This window comes from Marmota marmota, unplaced genomic scaffold (genome assembly GCF_001458135.2).
Source record: "Marmota marmota marmota unplaced genomic scaffold, marMar, whole genome shotgun sequence".
Classification (NCBI taxonomy): Eukaryota; Metazoa; Chordata; class Mammalia; order Rodentia; family Sciuridae; genus Marmota; species Marmota marmota.
The window spans coordinates 63,903,305-63,925,310 of NW_025999900.1; the positions used below are offsets into that span (position 1 = coordinate 63,903,305).

A 22,006-nucleotide genomic window follows, 5' to 3' on the forward strand; every position below is an offset into this window, starting at 1 on the left:
CTATCCTCAGCACCACATAAAAATAAATAAAAAATAAAGGCACTGTGTCCAACTACAACTAAAAAATAAATATTAAAAAAAGAATATGAATCAGAAGTATTGGCAGTCTAGTTTAAATGTCATTGTCACAATCCATGTTGCCATACAGAGACCCCCAGGAAACTGATCGGGGTTCTCCAAAGGGCTTCATTTTGAGGGGAGGGGAGACCTCAGAGTAGCTGACACTTGAAAAGATGAAAAGTAAAAGCCTCATCATTGTTGTTAGGTGCACAAAGGAGGAGAAATTGCTCCGGGTGATCCCTGGTTGTATGAATAATGAGAAGAAATTAAGTAAAGGCCGCGTTTCCTGACACTGATGTATTAGAACACAGAGTAACTTTCTACAGGAAATTGGAACAGGGATCCCTTGAAATTGAATTTGAGGCTGTGAATAGCAAGCCTACGTTGGCCCTGTGTGTCCTAATGCAAGTTAAGTAAGCAGTTTCCCGGGTAAGAGTTAAGTACGTTAGGGAGACAGGTTAACGTGGAGGCCAACATAGCGCGAGTTAATAAATTGCCTCTCCCGCCCCTTGCTGTCTGTGAAGACGCGGAAGAGTAATTTGCTTCCTGCGGAGCTGCTCCAGAATCCGCAGACTGATTTTATTAGATTTTTGGCCCAATACATTTGTTCCCTCTCATTGGTTTTGTTGATAATAATTACCCTCCCCCCTCCATCTCTCCATGGATCTTTCTTGATTTTAATTGTTTGCAGTAACTGCAGAAGCTTACCATTTTAGAAAATAAGTGTTTTAAAGGACGAATACTTTAGGCCAGAGCCCTTCTGAGTTTCTAGAGGAAGAAACTATGTTTCTGTCTACGCAAGGCAAGGTTTGTCCTCAGATCATCCCTTATAAAGGGGATGTTTCCTTTACATTGAGTCTTTAAGAATTGTCTCAATTATAGTGCACTCTTGGCTTTGTACCACAAACTTAGGCAGGCCTTTTGATACCTTGTCCATAAAACAGTTGAGACTCTAAAGTGGCATTGGGGCTAGTAGTCACTGAGGTTAGGAAACAGTCAGAGCTTCCTTCAAATCACACATTAGGACAGGCCTTGGCCTCAGGGAGGCCTCTAGGAGCCTCCTTCCTGGGTTCTGCTTGGTCCCGGTGCAGGAGTACCAGGGCTTCCCTTCCTCACTGAGGCACTACCACAGGCCAGGCACTGCATGAGCACCCAGCTCACAACCCAATAAATTCACTCATTAACAAGATGATTTTCAGCAGCAAAGTTGTATTTACTGGGAAATAGGAAAAAGTGGCTGGCTGCGGGGCGGAGGACCCATGGAGAAGATAACCTGCAAGCCCAGAAGGGAAGCCTGAGAAAGACTCGGTTGCTTGGAGGAGACTGGAACCTGCACAGGCTCAGAGGAGCATGGGGTGGGGAGGGGGGAAGGCACGTCAAGGTTTGTCTGCAGTTTATCCCTCATGGAGGGGTTTTTCCTTTATAATTTGGGTCTTTAAGAATTTTCTCAAATTACAGTGCACTCTTGATTTTATACCACAAAGTCAGGTGGATTTTTTGAAATCTCGATTCTGATTTGTTTCAACTGTTTACCCATCATGCAGACTGCCTCTGGTAAACCCTTTAGTGGTAAAGTCATTTCCTGAAGGCAATGTTGTCTTGTGACGCCTTGAACCCCAGCTTCCTAGCTCTGTGATGCTTGGTGGGGCACCAGAGCCTTAGGACTTATTTAAAATGAAATGGAAAGCTACTGAAGGTTTTATAAATTTAAAAACAAAGTAAATCAGCTTTATAGGGGTATAGTTTACATACAGTAAAATGCACCGATTTTCAGAGTACCATTAGTTTCATGTTGATGGATCTATACACTTGTGTAACCATTACCCTTGTCAAGAGGCAGAACATTTCTGCTGCCCCAGCCTGTTTCTAGTGTCCTTTACCAGTCATTCTCTCTCTCCCCAGCCCAGCCCTAGGCAGCACAGATCTGCTTTCTATCATTTTAGATTAGTTTGGTCTGTTCTAGAAGTTCATAGGAATGGAATCATGCAGCATAGTCTTTTATGTCTGGCTTCTTTCACTTGTTGCTTTTGACATTCATCCATATTATCTGTTATTCAGGAGAACATTCCTTTTTACTACTGAATAGTATTCCACGGTATGAAAATATCATGATTTGTTTATCCATTCTTCTGTTGATGGATATTTGGTTGGTTTCCAGTTAGGGATTAGCAGAAATGGTGCTTCTGTAAACATTGGTGTTTCCTTTCTCTTAGAAAGATGTTTAGAGTGGAACTGTGGGGTTTTATGGTAGTTGTGTGTTCAACTTTATGAGAAAGTACCTGTTTTGAGTAGAGAAGTGACACCACTTCATTTACATCTTCAGAGGGTTCCTTTATTTCTGGCTGGAGGACAGATCATAGAGTGGCTGGAGTGGTGTAGGGAGAACAGCAAAGGACAGGTGCAGGTGTCAGGTGGGGGAGGCCGTGGCTGGATGGTGTCAGGTGGGGGGGGCCGTGGCTGCTCGTGGGAGGGGCGGCTTTGAAGTGTGGCTTGGGGATGGAACGGCTGATGCTAGGTGATGGATTGATGGTGTGGGAGTCAGAGACGATTTCAGGGTTTACTTAAATTGTTGATCAAGATTAAGATGATACTTGCTGTGGTTTTGATGTGATTGTCCTCCAAAGGTTCAGTGGCTGGAAGCTTGGTCCTCAATTGGTGATGGGCATGTGGTCATGATCTTTAAGAGTAGGGCCTTGTAGGGCTGGGAATGTAGCTCAGTTGGTAGAGTGCCTGGTTCAATCCCTAGTACCACAAAACAAAGGGAAAAAAAAAACAATAAAAATGAAGCTTTTTTTTTTTTTTTTTTTAAATAAAAAAGAGTAGGGCCTTGTAGGAGGTGATTAGGTCACTGGAACACTGTCCTCTGAGGGAATTAATACTGGTCTCATAGGAGTGAGTGAGGTCCCATGAGAATGGGTTGTTAAATAAGAGCAAGCCTGGTGCCTCCCCAACCTCTTGCTTCCTGTCTCACCGAGTGATCTCTCCTTCTCGAATGTGCTCCCATCACGGATGCCATCCATTGTGTAGTGATGTATGTAGCCAGAAAGCCCTCACCAGGGCAAGCAGATGCTGGTGTCATAGTCTTGGATCAACAAACCTGTGAGCTAAATAAATATCTTTTCTGTATTTTGTTACGGCAATACAAAATGAACTAAAATGGTACTACTTACAGAAATGGGAAGACTCAGGGAGCTTTAGGCATGTTACTTAACTTCTCTGAGGTGCACTTTTGTTTTAGCCGTCAGACTGGCAAATTAGTATTAGTCTTATTTCTGAACAAACAAGAGATGGGGAGGAAATATCTTGGATGGGCAGCAGGCAGTGTAAAGGTGTCTGTGTTTGGAGAGGGAGGGAGGTAGGCATGCTGGTTGAATGTGCCTGGTGCCTGTTGGGAAGTGGTCCTCTCTGGGTTTCACATTTCTGCATAGTCTTCTGATCAAAAGCAAGAACAGTAGAGTTGTTCTGGCTTATTTTTTCCAAGATGTTTGTATAGCAGGAAGCTTGGAGAGTGGAGATAGCATCTCTGTCTGGAGTAATAAACTAGAGCTGGGATTGGACGAACTCATGGGATTTGGGGCTCCCAGGCTTGAGACCCTTGTCTGTAGGCATGCAGCCTGTGTTCAGGGATCACCTGGCCTTCATGGCATCACCCGGGGGCTGGGGCTGGGGATAGGCACGGCAGTGTTTCTCTGGATTGCTGTGAGCAATTAAGCCCTCGTTGTGTCTGACCTGGCATGTGGGAAACTGGCAGTCTAGCCTGTTAGCTTGCTAGCAGGGCAGTGGCTCAGACCCACACTTTCTGGTGTCATTACAACATGATGGAGGACATCTTGAGGGTGCCTCTGGGATGCCCAGAGGGACTGGCTGTGCACCTCTCCCCCTGCTCTGCGTGTTCTCACTTCTGCCTTGATGTAAGTAACTGCCATGTGACCAGGCAGGTCCAGGGTCAGGAGTTAGGTGGAGATAAGCTGCCCTCACAGAGCCAGCATGAGCCAGCATGGCCTTTGCTGTACTGTTGTCACCAGGTTGTGACTCACTCACAGTTGTCCCTGAGTCCTTGTTCCCTGCCATTAGTTTCTCCTTTGTAGAAAGTGCATTTTCCACAGAAATGCCAAAAGGAAGTGGGAACTGTTGATGTGCCCGGTATGGCTCCTGGCAGGTGCCTGGTGGTGACTGCTGCACTGTCATTCCTATTACTGACATTGTAAGTTCTGAGGTCTCACATGCCAGGCCTTGTGCCCATTCCAGCAGGGAGGAAGCCTTAGCACAGGCCGCATGCTTTGCACACTTGAGTGTTCTGGTCCCCAAATGAGCGTTGTGACTCGGCATTTCAGGTCTGTAGAGATCAGGTGAAGGTGAGCTATTCTACATGGACTCAGATGTGGGCCAAGCTCTTTCCTCCATCCCAGGAGGCCTCCCTTAGAAGCCTTGAGCAGCGGCCACCCTTCCCTGGCTGGTTCTTGCTGTGAGGGGCTCTATCTCACCACCTTCCTCCTCCAGGGAGGTGAGCTGCTTGTGTTTCCTCCTCTCACGATGGGGGCGCTAGAGACCAAGCTTTTCCTGGTAGCCTGCCAGGGAGGGCCGGGGACTGAGCTGTGAATATGCCTGCACAAATGGCCTTTACCATGGAGACAGGCACAGAGCTGGAGCGCACTTTCTGCCTTATTTCTTCCCGGCTGCATGACCCTGAGCTGCTCCTGGCCCTGCCAGCCACTTTCTGTCACCTCTTTCAGGGAAGGCTTGTTGTGATGACCTGTTTGCCTGCCCTGTTCCTGCACATCCGTGAACTTGGCTCTTGACATCCGTGAATGTGTCTCACGTTGACACTGCAGTGCTACTCTCTGCTACACACATGGATGCGAGTGCCAGCCTTTCTGACTGCCATGTGGCCTGGATGGGAGGTGTCACACTTAGCCCTACATTGGGCCCGCAGTGGTGGGTGGGGGTACAGGGTGGTCCCCATACCCACAGTTCGTGGGAGTCCTGTTGCCTCTCCTGTTTTCACTTGGATACTGGCCTAGAAATGCTGGTCCTGAGGAAGTCCTGTCCCTTTTCAACAGGGCATCTCTGGCGTCCTTTGTCCTTGTCTTCTTGCCACCTGCGCCTTATTCCCTTCTGCCTGCACTATCTTGTGATGGCCTTCTCAGGGAGTCTTAAAGTCATCAGAATTGTTGAGAGCTCTGTTGGAAAACAGAAAGGCTATTTCATGTGAAGTGATGACCTTATTAACTATAATTAAGTAATTCGCAGAGGTTTCCAATATAGTCCAGTATCTCTCCTTGTTGAAATGGGGGGAATACTGTACAGTAATGTCTTTGAAGATGTAATAGTCTTTAACACACTAATGGTTTAATTTCTTCTGGAGGGTTTGGCAGCCTGGTGTTTTCATTTAGAAGGCGAGATATAGTTTTACAGTCTTCTGCATTAATATAATAATTATAAGTTTGAGCAAGTAATTTCAGACACTGACATCAAGCGTTGTTTTCATAGCTGGAGGAAGATCACAGGTAGGGAGGCGGATCCTCATGTCTGATCTCCCACAGTGGGAGTTGCTGCAGGCCCAGGCGGTTCGTGCCCCCAGCCTAGGCTTCCAATGGAAGGCCAGGAATGTGAGTGCTCAGAACCTCCTCCTGCATTTAGTCCTCCAGCAATGCTTTGAAATGCTCTTTTTAAACAACAACAACAACAAACAAACAACAACAAAAAAACCTTTATGCTGTTTATTTAGTTTAAAAATTTTTTTTTTATGTGGTGCTGGGGATCCAACCCAGTGCCTTACACATGCCAAGCAAGCACTATACCACTGAGCCACAACCCCATCACCTGAAATTCTCTTTTCTGAAAAATTTTTTGCATATGTAACCCATGTGCTCAAATCCTCTTTGGTTCTTGTATCTGTTGCTCTTTTGTCCCCAGGTGTGAGAACAGCCCAGGAGTGACCGGGCTGAAGCAACCTCTCGCCCCCAGCCACCCTTGTCAACCTCTGAGGGACCTGGGGGCCCAATGTTGCTGCCCGTGCAGTCCCTGTCTAAAAAGGAGTCAGGCCCTGCTTTCACCTCCCGGCTCCCTTCCCTGACTCTGGCAGCTTGGCCCACAGCAAGGACCATCCACTTTGTATTCTGACTTCCACTGTGAACAGTGTTTTTCTATTCTGTAGGGACTTGTCAAATGTCAATCTGGGTCCTGTTTTCAAAACAGCGGTCTTGTTTTTCTGTGGCCATGCCACAGTTACTGAATTGTACCCCTCATGCTGGAGTTTTTGTTTGAGCAGGTTTTTTATTGTCACTTATAGGCAGAACTGCAGTGATCATTGTTATTTACATAATATTTAGCTTCTGTGCAGTTATTTGTTTTAGGCCTGATTCCCAGGACTGGAATTAACTAGCTAAGACTATGAGTAGGCTTTTTAAAAATTAAACATTTTCTTAATACAGAAGTATTTGGAAAATAGGAAAAGGTAGAAAAAGAAAATAGAGATGATGAGTCGTCCCCTCAGGCAGGGTTCACTACTGTGTTATCAGTGACAAAAAGCTGCTGGGCTGGCCTGGGCGGAGCTTGCCTTGGGAGGTGAGACGCTTGGGTGAGAGGGCTGGGCTGGGCTGAGCCAAGCCCTGTAGGAGAACCTGCCCATGAGACCTTCCATCCCAGTGTCCTGGCCGCTGCTGGCCTGTCCACCCCAGCCTTTGCCCTCTTAGGCTCGCCCCTCCGCAGCTGTCTGCCTGCCTCTCCAGAGCCTTTTCCTCCCTTGCCAATAAAGTCTGTGCCTGCCTGCGTTCAGTCCTCTAGCACAGTTTCCAGACTTGGGCCATTATTGTGAGCAATATGGTCATTCTCCTACACGTCCCTTGTCTGCAGCTGCCTGTGTTGATGACATCCCACTTGGCCAAGGCAGAGAGTCTGTGTTCTAGCAGAGGAGAGGAAAGCACGGCCTCAGGATGGGAAGGAGCTCATCTTTCTTTTTAATGAGATTGTCTTTCATCCTTGTGTTTCAAGTCTGCAAAGTCCCTGGGCTTAGAAAATATCCTTTGCTCTCTGTTTGGTTCCTGTGAACCAGAGAAAGGAACAGAATCTTCCTGGAATTATTGTCCCTCTGGTCAGTCTCGCAAAAGAATGTTTATTGGGCACCTACTGTGTGCAATGGGGCATTGTGAACTGCAGTCTTGGTCTTCAGGGAGCTCACAGAAGATGGTAGAAACAGTCTGAAGTCCTGTACCACCCTGCTGTTCTCCCCGCAAGAACCAAGCTGAGATAACACCACTGCACACTCAGTGCCAGGGTTGCAGTCCTTAGCATTTTGCTATATTTATGTTGGGTTCCTCTTTTGTTATGTAAGGAATAAAATAGGGCTGATACAGCTGAAGTCCTAACTCCCTCTCTCCTTCCCCACAGTGACCCTGCTGATTGTGCCTTTGAATGCTCCCTATGTATATATGAATGATATAAAAATTGTTTTTGAATTTTAAAGACAAATGAAATGTTTGCACATTCTATGTCCTTTTTGAATTCACAAAGCAGTCAACATTATTTTTTTTGCTATCCATCCATCCATCCATCCATCCATCCATCCCATTTATTTTTAATAGCTGTATAGCCTTCCATTATGTGGATGAAGTAGAATTTTATTCATCCCTCTGCTCATGGGGGTTAAGCAGTCTACTTTTTTGGGGGTGGGGGGTAACTGGGGACTGAACTCAGGGACACTCAACCACTGAGCAACATCCCCAGCCCTGTTTTATATTTTGTTTAGAGAAAGGATCTCACTGATTTGCTTAGGTCCTCATTTTTGCTGAGACTGGCTTTGAACTTGTGATCCTCCTGTCTCAGCCTCCCCAGCTGCTGGGATTACAGGCGTGAGCCACCGCACCTGGCTAAGCAGTCTTCTTTTTATCTCTCACAAACAGTATTGCAGCATGTGTTCCAGTTATCTATTGCCATAGACTAAGCTACCTATAAACTCAGTAGCTTAAAACTATCTACCCACCCCCATCTATATATTTTTTGTGGTACTAGGCATTGAACCCAGGGCCTCCTGCATGCTACCAAGTGCCCCACCCTTGAGTTTCATCCTCAGCCTAAAACAATGATGTCCATATGTGTGTGAATCTGTGGGCTGGGCTGGCGGAGCTGGCTCATTGCAGGTCACTCAGCATCACATGGAGCGGCTTAGAAGCTGGCACTGGAGGCCTGTTCACTTGGGCATCTGAGGAGTGACACTGAGTGTCAACTGGGACCCTGGCTGTGCTGTTGTCCCTAGCACTGCACGTGGTCTCTCTGTGTGGCTTGGGCTTCCTCACCACATGGTAGCTGGGTTCTAGGGCCAGTGTCCCTAAAGACAGATTGCTTTATGACCCAGCTTCAGGAGTCAGGCGGTGCTCTACTCGCTGTGTTCTGTTCTTTGGAGGCAAGTCACTGGTCACACAAGCGTCACAGGTTTGGCAGTCCTGTTTTAAAGCCCACATCCTAGGTATACTTTCTTCTGTACCCTGCGAGAGTGTGGCATGGACCCCTCATGCTGGACAGAGGGGCCTCTCCACAGGCTATGGCCAGATTACTGTGTGCAGTGTGTGCAGATTGTTGTGTGCACTCCCACCAGCTTACTGATTTGGCCGTCATTCCTTTATGCCCTCTGCAGTGCTTGCTGTCGGGGTTTGTGAGTTTTGCCCCTCTGGTGGGTGTGCAATCAGATCTTGTTGTAATCTGCTTGCCCACGGGTGAGGCCAAGCCCTGCCGCTGCCTCCTGGGGATGGCGTTGTCCTTCCTGTCAGCTGATTGCCCTAAAGAAAGCTGGAGCGTCGGAGTGCTATTTTTTGGCTTATGATGTCAGTTTTTCAAGCAAAGTGGTGAGTATCCCACAGAGTTTATTGCAAACGTTATGAAGACCTTGGAGTCACTATTGGCATGACTCATTTATGACAAAAAAGTATGATTCCAGCAACGGCAGGCTATGTTTGTAATGTGATAGATTTTCACTTAATCTCTCACCTCCCTGTAATTTGCTCAATTTAAGAATGCCCTGAAGCTTGCTTCTGCTCGTGGGCGCCCTTGTTCTTAGTGTGTGCTATCACAGTGACGGTGATGAGAAATGGTGCCAACAGGCATCTCTCTTCTTCTTCTTACTGTTCCTGCCACCATTTAACTACTTCTGGTACTGGTTTCCCACACCTGGTCTTCCATGCTGTGTGCTATGTACATGAGGCTTCTGCAGGAGCCCCCTGGTTGAGTTTGCCAAGGTCAGAGGGCCCCGGTGTGGGCTTCCCAGACCCACGGGCTAGATTTGGGCTGCTTCTCTGGGCTGCTTGGCAGGCAGTTCCTCCAGCACACCTTGTTTAGATGATCCTGTGAGGCCACAGGGTGCATCCATTGCCTTTAGATCCTGGCACGAATCCTGGCATTGTTGATCCAAGTAATTTAGAATGCTTAGTTATTAAAATGATCAGTCTGACCTACTGGCTTCTCTCAAAACACCCGGAAAATAACCATGTCTAACCAGGGGTTCTTTGATATGCCTAAGCTTTCCTTGAAAAGGGAACTTTTGGTTATTTTTTAATTTACTCTGGTTCCGTCTGAACACTTGAACGCGGCTGGAAGCTTGCTGGAGAATATTATCTGCACCGCTTCTCTCCTAAGGGGCGTCCGCTTCTTATCTGTGTCTAGACGCAGAGCCTAGGCTGCGGAAATGAGAGGCGCCACATGCCAGGTCGCAGGCCTTGTGCCTACACTCAGGAAACAGCCTCCGTGTCCACTGCATCTGTGAGTGATATGTTGGGGGATGGCTTTTCTCAACTGTGCAAGAGCTGCTTGTCCTGGGAACATCACTGGTGCCACCATCCAGACCTGTGATGGGGGCACAGTCTACTTCAGAGTCATGATTGAACACCTGCCTGGATAGGCTTGAGCTGGGACTGGGGAGGCCCAGGACCCGTGGTGATGCCCAGGACAAGGGGCGTCCCACAGGCCATCTCTGTACCACCCAGAGTTGTTTCCTGCTGTTAAGGGAATAAAGGCTATTAGGGGTCTGTTTACCCCTCATTCATGGAACTACCAGGTTGGAGTGAAGCTCCCAGGTTGCAGGGTGCGTGCTCCTGAGCCCAGGCATGTACTTGCCCACGCCCTGTCAGGGACCTGGGTTTTTATGAGCCCATGCACCTCTCATACCACGTTGTGGTGCCAGCAGGTCCAACACAGGGAAGAGTATCAGGTTGCACATTTGTGGCAGTCTGTTCTTAGTCTATAGGTTTGTTTCCAACACATGAAACCTCAGTGCCTCTTATCCTACATCGTGGGCCTTGTTTACATATTGAGAATTCCTAGGATACATCCTTGTTGGGGACCTGCCCACTGACCCCAGGGCTTCCATGTGCAACAAGGAGCAAAATGTCACCTGATGGGGGCCTGGGGAGCAGGCCTTGTATCAGGTGTTACCTGCCTGTGCTTAGCCAGCGGGCAGAGTCCTGAGGGCCAGGCCTGTCACCTGCTTGGCATTCAGGGGCAGCGTCCCAGGCCTGGGGATCTGGAGCTGGCTTCTGGGACCAGCCCTTCCTGGGCTGCAGTGTGCCTGCCTGCCCTCCAGCCACAGCGTGCACAGCCTGGCTGGTGGGATTTGGAGATTGCATAATGTCAGGGATCTTTCCAGCAACAGCAGCTGTGACTACCAGTGAGAGCCTGCTCTGGAGCCCACTCCCAGGCCTAGTAAGAGTCTGGTTGTTCCATTGCACTGATAGGGAAATGGAGGCTCCACAAGGCTGGGCCTTTCCTAGCACCACACACGTGTTCCTCCTATCTACTGCTGCTGGCACATGGTCCCACTCCTGTGTGGTGCCTGGGGTCTCGGGACACACCTGTGGCCTCTGAGGAGCCCTGGGGCTCTCTAATTCTGTCTTCACCTAGGGCTATAGTCCAGGTGGCCCCTTCTGGCCAGGACAAGTGGAGCAGCCCCCAGAAATGCTCTTCCCTACCTGCCCCTCCTCCCCTAGGCAGCCAGATTTTTTTCTTTTTCTTTTCATTTTTTAAAAATATTTTTTTAGTTGGACACAATATCTTTATTTATTTTTATGTGGTGTTGAGGATCGAACCTGAGGCAAGTGAGGCAAGTGCTCTACCACTGAGCCCCAGCCCCAGCCTAGCCAGAATTTTTCTAAAAATGTATGTATACTCAAGTGCTTCCCTCACTGGTCTCACAGTCTTGAGGCTCAGGGTGAAGTCCACCGTCTTCAAGGTGGGCCTTTCGCCCTTAGAGACTGGTCTCCAGCCTACCTCCTTGGTGTGTATGTCCTGTCACTCCTGAGACCTGGGCTCTGACCCATCCCAGTGCCCATAGAGGGGGAGGCTGGTTGCAGATATGGATTCACACAGCCAGGAATGAGGAAGACCAAGAGTGGACGTGGACTTATGTTGGTCACTTTCCGCAGCCTCTGTTCTTTGTACCTCTTCCATTTATTATTAAAACAGTTTGACAAGGGCAGATGCTCAGGCCAAGGCCTGTTCCCGTATTTCTCAGTGAGCGTCCCTGGCAACCTGTTCTCCTACGCACAGAGCCCATCAGGCAGCACCATCACCTATCGGTGATTGTAGGCGAGGCCTTGCCATGACGTAGGCTGGGCAGGCTGGTTTTGAAGGCTGTTGTGTTCTTGTTTTGAAGGAGTTCTCGAAAATGACAGGCTTCATTTCAAGGGTCTTTGTTAATCTAATAGTGTTCCCTGGCTGAAATCTGTGGACTGTTTACCAGAGCCCTTGTGTCGTGACGAGCTGGAACAGAAATAAAACAATTTCTGCTTCGTTTCAGGCACAGATACCCAGCCAGAGAAGTCACTTGGGGGCGGCTGACTCTCAGCAGGAGCTGAGGGATATTCAGGTGGGCGGGGCTGGCCCCATCCTTGCAGGACTCATTCCTGACTTCCTACCCCAAGTCGGATGTGCACACACTGTGTGGGGGCCTGGCTGTTCTTCCCATGTGTCACAGGGAGCATGCAGTCTGGAGCTTCACGTGGGGCAGGTTAAAATATTAATAAATATGTCCTTTATTTTTCCGTGAGCCAAATCTTGGAATTAATTTTTCTTCTGGCCCACTAACTCTTGTGGTTAAAGGTTCAAATTAAGCTTTATGGGAGAATCCATTACAAAATTCTTGAGAAGTCAGTGTAGAGAAGGTGGGGGCTGCATGTTGGGTCCTGTCCACAGGTCTGTTGTTTTCCATAATCGCACTTTTCTTTGTTTTTCTTCTGCTTTGGGAAATCAACCTGAGAGTGGACTTCCAGCTCGAAAGAGGTACTGGCTATTTTTCTCAAATGGAATTGCCCTTCCTAGGAATAGTGGCGTCGATTTGACAACAAGTTGTATGTTTGTGCTCCAGGTTCTCTGAGGAAAGTGTGCATCTTAGACAATGGCCCTGTGTACTATATCTTAGGCAGGTGTGCAGAGCCGTCAGAAGTCAGTGAAGTCCTCAGACACCTGCTTATACCCAGCTCGCATTTGTCAAGTGCTCTTCGTGCCCTGTTCAGGATTGGAAAGCATGTCAGAGCTGCGTTCCCTGATGCTAACTATTGTGCAGCTTCCTTGGGCCCAGTGGCCACTCTTGAGCTTCATCTGTTGGAGTCCTTGCTCTCTGGGGTGAGTGCCCTGGACCACCCATCCTGTTGTTCAGGGAGGAGGAAGGGCCCTCCATCTTTTGCTTACTAAGAACTTGCTAGAGGCCATACACACAGGAACAAAAGACGTGCTCCTGCCTTGGCCATGATGCTTGGCTTGGGCATTCCCTGTTCACTGTCAGTGACACACACCCTGGGAGACCCTGCCGTGGGGCCCTGTCCTATTTCCTGCCATGATGGTTTCTTTAGTGGCAGCTATTTGAATTGGCAGTAGAGGGTTCTGTCTCTGGAGTAGAGCCTCGATTGCCCAGGGCATCTTCTGAGGCCTGCTACCTTGCCTGAGCTGCACCCTCACCATGCTTTTCCCTCTATCCGGAGGTCCCTTCCTCCTCTCTTTATAGCTTTATCTGGGTAATTTTTGCTTGTCCTTTTGGACTCCACCGAGACACACCTTGAACAGGAGCCTTCACTACCCCACAGGGTGTTAGATGCCTCCTGCCCATGTACTCCACTGCCCCTAGGACCTCTATCACAGCTTGTATCACCTCTTGGACTGTCCACTAACTATGAGGGAGGCATGTGTGTGCTTTGCTCACTGTGTGTGCTTTACCCCTGCATGATGACAGTGGGAGGCACACAGTAGGTACGCTGTAAACGTTTGTGGAAGAAGGAGCTCTTCCTATGGGCCAGCCTCTCCGTGCTGAGCAGGGGGCATCTTGGCAGCAGTTGCTGGTGGTTGTCAACAGTTGAGCTGGAAGAGGCACGAGGCAGGATGTGCCGGGGTGCCAGACCTCACTCTCTAGGCCCCTGTGATGGCCACTGTCTGTGCTGCTGGTCCTCTGTTCATCCCTGTATTGTCCAGGACAGTCCCTAGGCAATGCTGACAGAGGCCACGCTCCCCCTCCCCTGGTACTTCTTCCTCTGCAGTGTCCTGCTGAGAGCTGCCCCTGTGAGGAGCCATTGCGCTTCCTCCTTTGTCAAACATTTTTAAAAATCTAACACCTTTCAGAAGTGCCGCACTTCACTCTTGACCTTTGGATGTAACTTGGGTTTCGGGAGTTCACGTGCACTCTCGGGGAATTGTGTGCTGCTGCGCTGCTCTTCCTGACTGCACACGGCAGCATTGCCGCGCTTCCTCCTGCGTCTTTGGCATCCAAGTCATTGTCTCCAGCCACTGTGACTCATCTAATGTGGTTTTCTCCAGCGGTTAGCTTCCTGCCACGTGAGCTGTCAGACTCTGCGCTTAGTGGCCCGTGAACACTGCTGCTGCCACTGGGGAGCTCTGCCGTCTCAGGTCTTAATTCTTGAAACTTGGGGCATCTTCTGCACTGGGGATTGGTCTGAGGCTGAGAACAGGACCTGCCTGGACTCTGCTTCCAAAGGGCCAAGTGACATTGTGTTTCCTGAAGGTGCTCCATCCGCCTTCTACAGTTCTGCCTCAGCTTGCCACAGCTCCCCTTTCCTGTGCTAACAGAAGACTTACCTGTAAGCAGGTGTGTGGACCACAGTGAAGGGAAGAGGAAGAGGAGCTGCCTTCATGGGTCTCAGGGTTCATGTGGCTCAGCATCTACCTCTGTTCCCCCCCACCTTTTTTTTTCTTTTTGTGGTGTTGTAGACTGAACCCAGGGCCTTGTGCATGTAAGACAAGCACTCTACCAACTGAGCCATATCCCCAGCCCACGTCTGTCCCTCTTACATGACAGTCCAGTGTTTGTCCAGAGGCCTTTAGAAACCGGGTCCAAATGACTTGAGGGAGATCTAGGCAGTCTATGTGTATGGCTACTGAGCCCCAGACCTTGTTTGGTGTGTGTGAAAATGGAGTGCTTAGGTGCCATAACAATACCACAGACTTGGTGCCACACACAACAGAAAATTAGTTTTCTCATAGTTCTGGAGACTGGCAGTCAAAAATCAAGGTGCCAGCAGGGTTGGTGTCTGGTGAAGGCCCTTCCTTGGCCACAGATGACCTCTTTGGCTCATTGTGTGCTTATGTGGCCTTTCCTTGGTGTATCTGTGCTGCGGGGGAAAGAACATGTGCTCGTGCTCTCCTTCTGATGTCTGTTTTTATGAGGACACTAACCCTATTTGATTAGGGCTCTACCCAGATGACCTTGTTTAACCTTAATTACTTTCTTAGAGATTCCAGAGAAGCGAGATGGTGGCCAAGAGATTTTGTTCAGGTTCTGATGACCAGGAGGGCCTGGGATAGTATGTTTTCTTAGGAAGACCCATCCTGTCCTTGGCTTGCTCACTGTGTCTGGTGTGTCTGGAACAGGCTCAAATTGGTTTTACCTCTGCCCTTCCATTTGGAGCCATATCCAGAGCCCCTGTTTTCTGACTCCTGAGCCCCTTAGGACATGGAAAAACTGTGACCTTTGGTTAAGGTTAGTGGATGGATCTGTTGGGGCTGTATACTGTGCAGCCCCAATTCTCAGTCTATTTATGCACAGTGATACCTTATTTTTGATAAATCAGATCCACGAGAGCAAGGGGGGTTTAGCCTGTGTTTATCTCCAGCATGTCAGTGCTCGACATGAAGCAGCTGCTCAGCTTTTGGGTGCTGATTTGATTAGAAGAACAGGTAGTCCTGGTGGAGTTCAGAATGGCTGTCTGCATGTGATGTCATCGCTTTTAGCAGAGGGCCCCTTTGCAGATAAGGACCCTGAAGCATCAAGGGACCAGGTCGTTGGTTCTAGTTAACCCAGGAAGGGAACCTGGATCCCTGGGCTCAGGGAAAGGGACTCTGGGGAGTCTCAGGAGGCCCATGCTGAGTTGACCTGCCCAGATGAAGCCTGCTCCTTATTCCCCCATGTGGCGGCTTTCTGGCTGGCGGAGAGGGGCCTGGGAGGCCCCCCATTCCCTTCCTTGGAGGCATTTCATCTACCAACTCTTGAAGTGCCCACTTGAAGGGCCAAGCCACAATAGAAGGGCTTCCCTCTGACCTCGAATTGGGTTTCCATGTGGCTGGCTGTTGGCAGGCATTTCCCTGAGTGAGTCAGTGAAAGGACCATTAACCTTACTTGCAGACTTAAATCAATGTCATTGTTACTCAGCTAGTTAACTTGTCACTCTCTTTGGCCCCTGATGTTCGTTATTAGGTGAATTTTGATTTTATTAGTGTGCTAATTAATGCATGACATTAAATTATTGACATGAATGGTTTTGGGTATCTGTCCTTGGAGCTTTAGTTAATAAAATAACTTTTGATAAGACTAGTGGTTTTAGAACATTTAGACTTAATCATATTTTCTAAAGGATTTTTCTAGAATCATATAGCTAACTGCTGGCGAAGTACTTCAATTCCCTAGTTAACTGAAAGAAATTGGTTTTTCGTTTGATTTTGCTTAATACAAATTAAAAGTAATATACATTTGATAAAGGCAGTTGAAGAATTATTTATTAAAGTTTCCCTTTTTATATATTGGGGAAAAATCCATAAGAACTGAATTAATTTTGAGGGTGATGTGAGGAGAATGCAATGGTTGGAGAGCTATTTTGCCCAGAGAAATAGGAGTACATTTCTGCTCATAAGTTCCTTTGCAGTTCTTCAGAGATGAGCACTTTTCTTCTTTGAGTTTTTTCTGTATACAAAGTCTTACATTTGTGCACCCCAATTTCAGCATCAGCAAGTTGTGAATTATGACAGTGGTTGAAATGGGAGCTCTGAGGGGAATTCAGGTGTTTCATTCTTGTCTCACTTAGGTTAGAAAGCCTGCCAAAGCTAGCGATTTGGGAAGGAAGAAATGGAACAAAATGAGAAGAGGGGGAAAGAAAAGCCTCTTACGGAAGGAAGCATGCACTGTGGATCGTAGTAAGTCAGTGGTTTTCATCCCACGTGGGGAGTCGGCTCCTCTCATTATTGTTTTTAGAAAGCTTACTGTCACAATGCTGAGTCTTTCAAAAGCATAGCCTGCCAAAGGAGACCTTGCAAATAACCCTACCAAATATACCAGCCTACAGAAATCCATCTCCTCTTCTTTCTTCCTCTTTTTAAAAACGTTGACCTATTTCAGACTTAGAAATAAGTTGCAAGAATAGTACAAAGAATTCCCAGACACCCTCTACCCAGAGTCTCTAAATGTTAACATCATTTTATCTCATGTGTGTGTGTGTATTTATTTTTTCTGAATCATTCTAGTAAGTCTGATGGTCCTTTACTCCTAAGTACTTCAGCGTGTATTTCCTAAAGCAAGAGATTCTCTTCCATAACCACAGTGTAACTATCAACATTGAAATATTATAATACCTTATTAAGATTTTGTCAACTGACCCAAGAATGCCCCCTTTCTCAGTACTGGGGCTTGAACTCAGGGGTGTTCTACCACTGAGCTACGTCCCCAGCCATTTTATTTTAAATATATATTTTTAGTTGTATGTGGATACAATACCTTTATTTTATTTATTTTTATGTGGTGCTAATGATTGAACCCAGTGCCTCACATGTGCTAGGCAAGCGCTCTACCACTGAACCCCAACCTCAACCCTCCCCACCATTTTTTAATTTCAGTTTTGAGACAGGATCTCTCTAGTTGAGGAAGCTGGCCTCAAACTTGCCATTCTCCTGCCTCAATTTCCCAGGTAGCTGGGATTACAGGTGTGCACCACCATATCTGCCTCCAAGAATATCCTTTATGTAGAGCAAATGACAACCAAATTGTTGTACCTCTTCAGTTTTCTTTCATTTGGATGGTTCCCATATTTCATGATGTCACATAAAGTATAGACTGTGCTTCATGTTGGTTGAGAATAAGTTGCAAGAATAGTACTGTCTGGTGTTTCCTTGTGATTATTTCCCACTTCTGTACCTCTGGGCAGGAATGCCACAGAAGTGATGATGTCCCTTGGGCACCCACCAGGAGGCACCCTGCTGTTGCTTGGTCCCGTTGTGGCAGTGTCAACTGTTGAGCGCCACAGCCGAGTCGGGGTGACGCATAGCATTTTTGCCAGAAGTAGTGGTTGAGAGGTGACGCCAGCGAGCCATTAAGATGATGACTTTTGAGTTCTCGAGGAGTTCCTGTTGAGTTCCGGTTGAGCTCTCGCGGGGATTCCTGAAGAGTTTGCGTTGGTTGGAAAAGTTCCGGGTGTGGGAGTTCCGGTTGGTGTGTGGTGTGTTCCTGGAGGAGCCGCGTGGGTGGCGTTCGGGAGAGTTCGTTCCCCGGGAGTGTGAATGGAATGTTGTTGGAGTTCAGGCAATAAAGTTTCCTGTTTGTAGATATAAGTGCTTAGTGGCAGCTTGGTGATTTGTGCCCAGCTAGACTGCGGCAGTCAACACTGGTTAAGAGAGAGCTCCAGCTTTCTCCTGTGCAATTATTGCTTTTCCTTTTGCAACTAGAAAGTGTCAGGCGGGGAAGCGCTTTGAGACCACACAAGTACTGTTACTTCTTTGGCATCCATTGAGGGTGCTTCCCTTAGATGATGACTGTGAGATGGTGATTCTGTCATTTCTTCCTGGTTCTAAGGAGAATTGCCTCTCCCTATCAGTCTGTTTTGTACTATGTAGACTCAAGGGCTTTGGGTTGAATAATAAGTTTTATCCATATCTATTAATTGGCTCACACTCTCCTCCTCACACTAGCTCCCACGTGCAGTTGAGACATCTCCATGGTTCTTTGGACATGTTCTTACTTTTTTGGTGCAGCAAGGTGTTCAGGCCTGCTTGTTCTCTCCCTGCCCAATCCCAGAGTTGGCCATCTCCAAGGAGCTTCAGGGGCCTTTTAGTGGAGACAGGCATTTAGAAAGCAAGACTTGGGTGTTGGCTGTGCTTAGTGCTTCCAGTATTGTTTCTCAGCAGACTGAACGAGGCAGTGGGAGTCTGCTTGTATGAACACACACACGCATGTACACATGTATGTGAACACGTAGCTGCCCTGGCTGCTGCCTCTAGTTCCAGTCTGGCGCCACAGGGTCCATTCTGTCCTCCTCCATTTCCATATTTATCATTCCCTTCTCCGTCAGTGTGAAAGTTGGCTCCAGTCTCACAATGTATTTGTAGACTTGTGCAATCCTAGAATGTCAAAAAGCAGTCTCAGAGTTGCTATCCTTTGCAAAAAGAGAAGTCTACTAATCAGAACTCAACTTGGCGTTCTTTTTCCGCTGTAGCCTGAGGGCACACAGTCCCAAATTTCAGATGTTACTTGGATTAGTTCCTTTTTTTTTCTTTCTCCATTTAGTGTAGCCATTTGAAATATAATTTGGTTCATTTGTTTCTTTTTGTATTCTATTTTTGGTCCCCCAGTAGTGTCCTGCTTTCTCCCTCTTTCCCTTATTTCCTTCCCAGTCCGAAAGTCAGACCTGTGCCAAAGTTCTCTCAGAGAGGTGCCCCTCCCCTGCCCTTTCCCTTTATCCTGTCCACCCACCTCCCGCTCTGCAGGTAGAGCGCCAGTCTCCTTGATCTTTGCTTTTTTCTTTCTTTTTTCCTTTTTGCTCAGATGAGTACTCTCTTATTTCTCTCCTTCTTCATAAAAAGTAGAACATTACAGATCCTCTGCTGCAGTCTGCATTTTTCACTTAACAATATATCCAATCAGGCCACATCGGTCCCTGGAGCTCCCTGGATCCTTTCTCCTGGCCACAGGGTTGTCCCTTGAACTCCACTTCTTTGGCTGTTATTTAGGAACTGTACTGTGCATCTCTAAGTGCTGATGTCTGTACGACCTTCCTGGGCCCCATTTCATTTCCAGCTGACTTTAGAAGAGTGACAGTGTGCTTGGAGGAAGGGGCTGAGGTTCAGCGTGCAGTGTGGCCAAGTGTCACATAGCCACAGGACGCTGCCTGAACCTAGAGCTCAAGGTCAGGGCAACTGGTGCCAGAGCTCAGTCTCAGAAACAAGGAAGTCCTTGTCCCCTTCTTTTGGGGTTTATCACATGCCTGGGGTGCCAGGAGCAGGGCCCATGCCACCCTGGGTGTCATGCAAAATGCTCTTGGGGAGGAAGGGATAGAGAGTGTAAGATGTTCTCATAGCTACTGTTCATTTATCTTTTTAAAATTTGTGTGTATGCATTTTATAAAGGTAGGATTATCAGGAGAACAGTATCTGTGTAGTAATGGTTGTGTGTGTACAACACATTTTAAAAATAGTAGCCATCTGTGATCACAATAGTTTGAAGACCTCCAAAAAAGGCACTCCCAGCTGTCTTGAAGCAGAAGAGCCCTGGCCTGACCTCACATTGTAGATTTGGGCTTGGATCTCTCCTCCCTGCCTCATGGGGCAGCAGGCATTCATTCATTCATCCTTTGTGGGTTAGGTTGGGCCTGGGTAGTGAAGCTTGTGCTTGAGCAGGGGGATGGGGGGACGCTGCCTGGACCTCAGGGAAGGTGTCTCATCTAGACAGGGACCTTTTGAGACCTCTTGGGAGGACTCTGTGAATCACCAGTAGGGCATGCAGGTGAGCTTCACAGGTCAAATTGACTTGAAGGTAGCGACACCTAACACCTACATGGAAGAGGTGGCTTTTGATGTGGACTTGGAGGGAGGGAGCTTGCCGCAGCCCCTTTGGGGAGTTGGCCACATGGAGATCATGCCTCTGGGCTCCAGCCCTCTTACCTGTGAGGCAGAGTGGTGGCTCCACTCTGAGCCTTGCTCAGAGGCCAGACCAAGGCCACACAGCGTTCAGCCCTTCTACCATACTGTTCCTTGGGGTATGCCAAATCTGATCCTTGCCGCTTGACTTCCTTGCTGTGGTCCCTTTCCCCCTCACCCTCACAGGGCAGGTGCCTTGTGGCACCTCAGAGAGTGGCAGTGCTGGGTAGGTTGCAGGTTGATGGAGGCGGAGGTGAGGCTGCAACATGGGCCTTGCCATGGGGGTGCACTGCACTAGCCTGCTCTCCTCACGTGGAGTTCCCTCGCACTTGAGAAGGGTGTGCAGTTGGTTTTAATGTTACTTTAATGTATTTTTTGAATTCATTTCCTTTGTTTATTTTACAGCAGTATAATTTGCAATGAAATAGTTTTACATTGAGCTCGCGTGTTTTAATGGTGTTTTAATGGCATCTTAATGGTGTCTCTATGGATTTGCTGCCAGATACTTTTGTCATCTTACCTTGCACAATGGCAGCACGTGGCAGCAGGGCTGTGGCTGTGAACTGTGGCCCAGGCCTTCCCCCAGGCCAGCTGAGCCACCTGATTCAGGCACTTGACATCCCTTGGGAGTGGAGACCTCTGGGCCCTGGGGACAAGGGGAATTCAATCTCCTGTGTGGCTTGGTTTCATATTGTCCTTTCAGAGGGTATTTTGTACCTAGCAACACCTGGCTGTCATCCTGTGTGCTGAAGAGAAAACCCGAGTCTCTTCCTTTGAGCCCATCAGGAGGGGAACGTGCCCGCCCAGAAGAGAGAGCACAGGCTCCCAGAGAGCCTTGGTTTGCTAGGATGGCCCTGCTTTCAGTTGTCCCTGTGCCATGCCATATGCTGAGCCATCTGCTCTCCCTTTTTGTTTTGGAAAATGTGGCAAAACAGTTAGAGTCTTGCCTGGTGCAGCACTGAAGGCCTTTTAGCCCCGGGCTCTGCATAGCATGTGGTCCTTCCAATCCTTGGCGAGGGGCTAGAGCTGGAGCATGGCTCTGTTCCTGCTCTTCGAGTGCATGCAAGTGTGCCTGGCTGAGGTGAGGGCTGAGGACCAGGCGAAAGAGGAGGAGAAGGAGGAGGGGGAGGCAAGGCCCTGAGCAGGGACTTCTTGGGCCCAGCCCACCGGTTGGCCTTGCTCCTGGTCGTAGAACAGGTTCTTCCCCACCACCCAGGCCCACCTCCTCCAGAGGCCCCATGGCTGGGCTTCAGCAAGATCCCCAGGTGAGGTACCAGCATGATGCCCCCTGAGTGCTGATCCTCACTGCAATTGTGGGAGTCAGCACCCAAGAAGTGGTGCTTCTGAGGCAGAAAAAGCCACCCAGCATTGGGCTTAGACCCTGGGTTTGACCCTTACTAGTTGTGTGACTGTGGGTAGGGACCCTAACTAGTGGTTCCTGAACTTCTGGAGGTCTTGGTTTCCTTCCTGTGACATGGGGATCTAGTTGTAAGGTTTGGGATGATGTGTGTGGCACCCACAGGGACACCAAGGTCCCTAGTTTGCAGAAAGTGGTTGTAAGGTTTGGGGTGCTATGTGTGGTACCCCCAGGGACACAAGTTGCTGTTGTCTTACTGTGCTATTGCCGGTTATCCCTACCTGGTCCTACTTACCCATAGCCCTCAAGTATCACCGTCAGAGAAGGGAAGAGAAGCTGCCTAAGCCCGTGTGTGCCCCTAGGGCCTCAACCAGAGGGCTGAGTCCCTAGGGTGCCTCCTCTGCCTTGCTTTCCTGTCCCTTTCTCTTTTGACACACCATTGTTTTCTCCTAAGAAGAAAAGAAATGGTTTGAGTTGGGGAAACAA

General features: G+C 48.4%; 1 protein-coding gene across 6 annotated transcripts in view; it reads left to right on the forward strand.

Annotated features, from left to right (window-relative positions):
• The window catches only part of Wdr25 (WD repeat domain 25), a 134,495-nt gene that overhangs the window by 31,719 nt on the left and 80,770 nt on the right, over positions 1-22,006 (forward strand). The gene's annotated exons all lie outside the window — the stretch shown is intronic.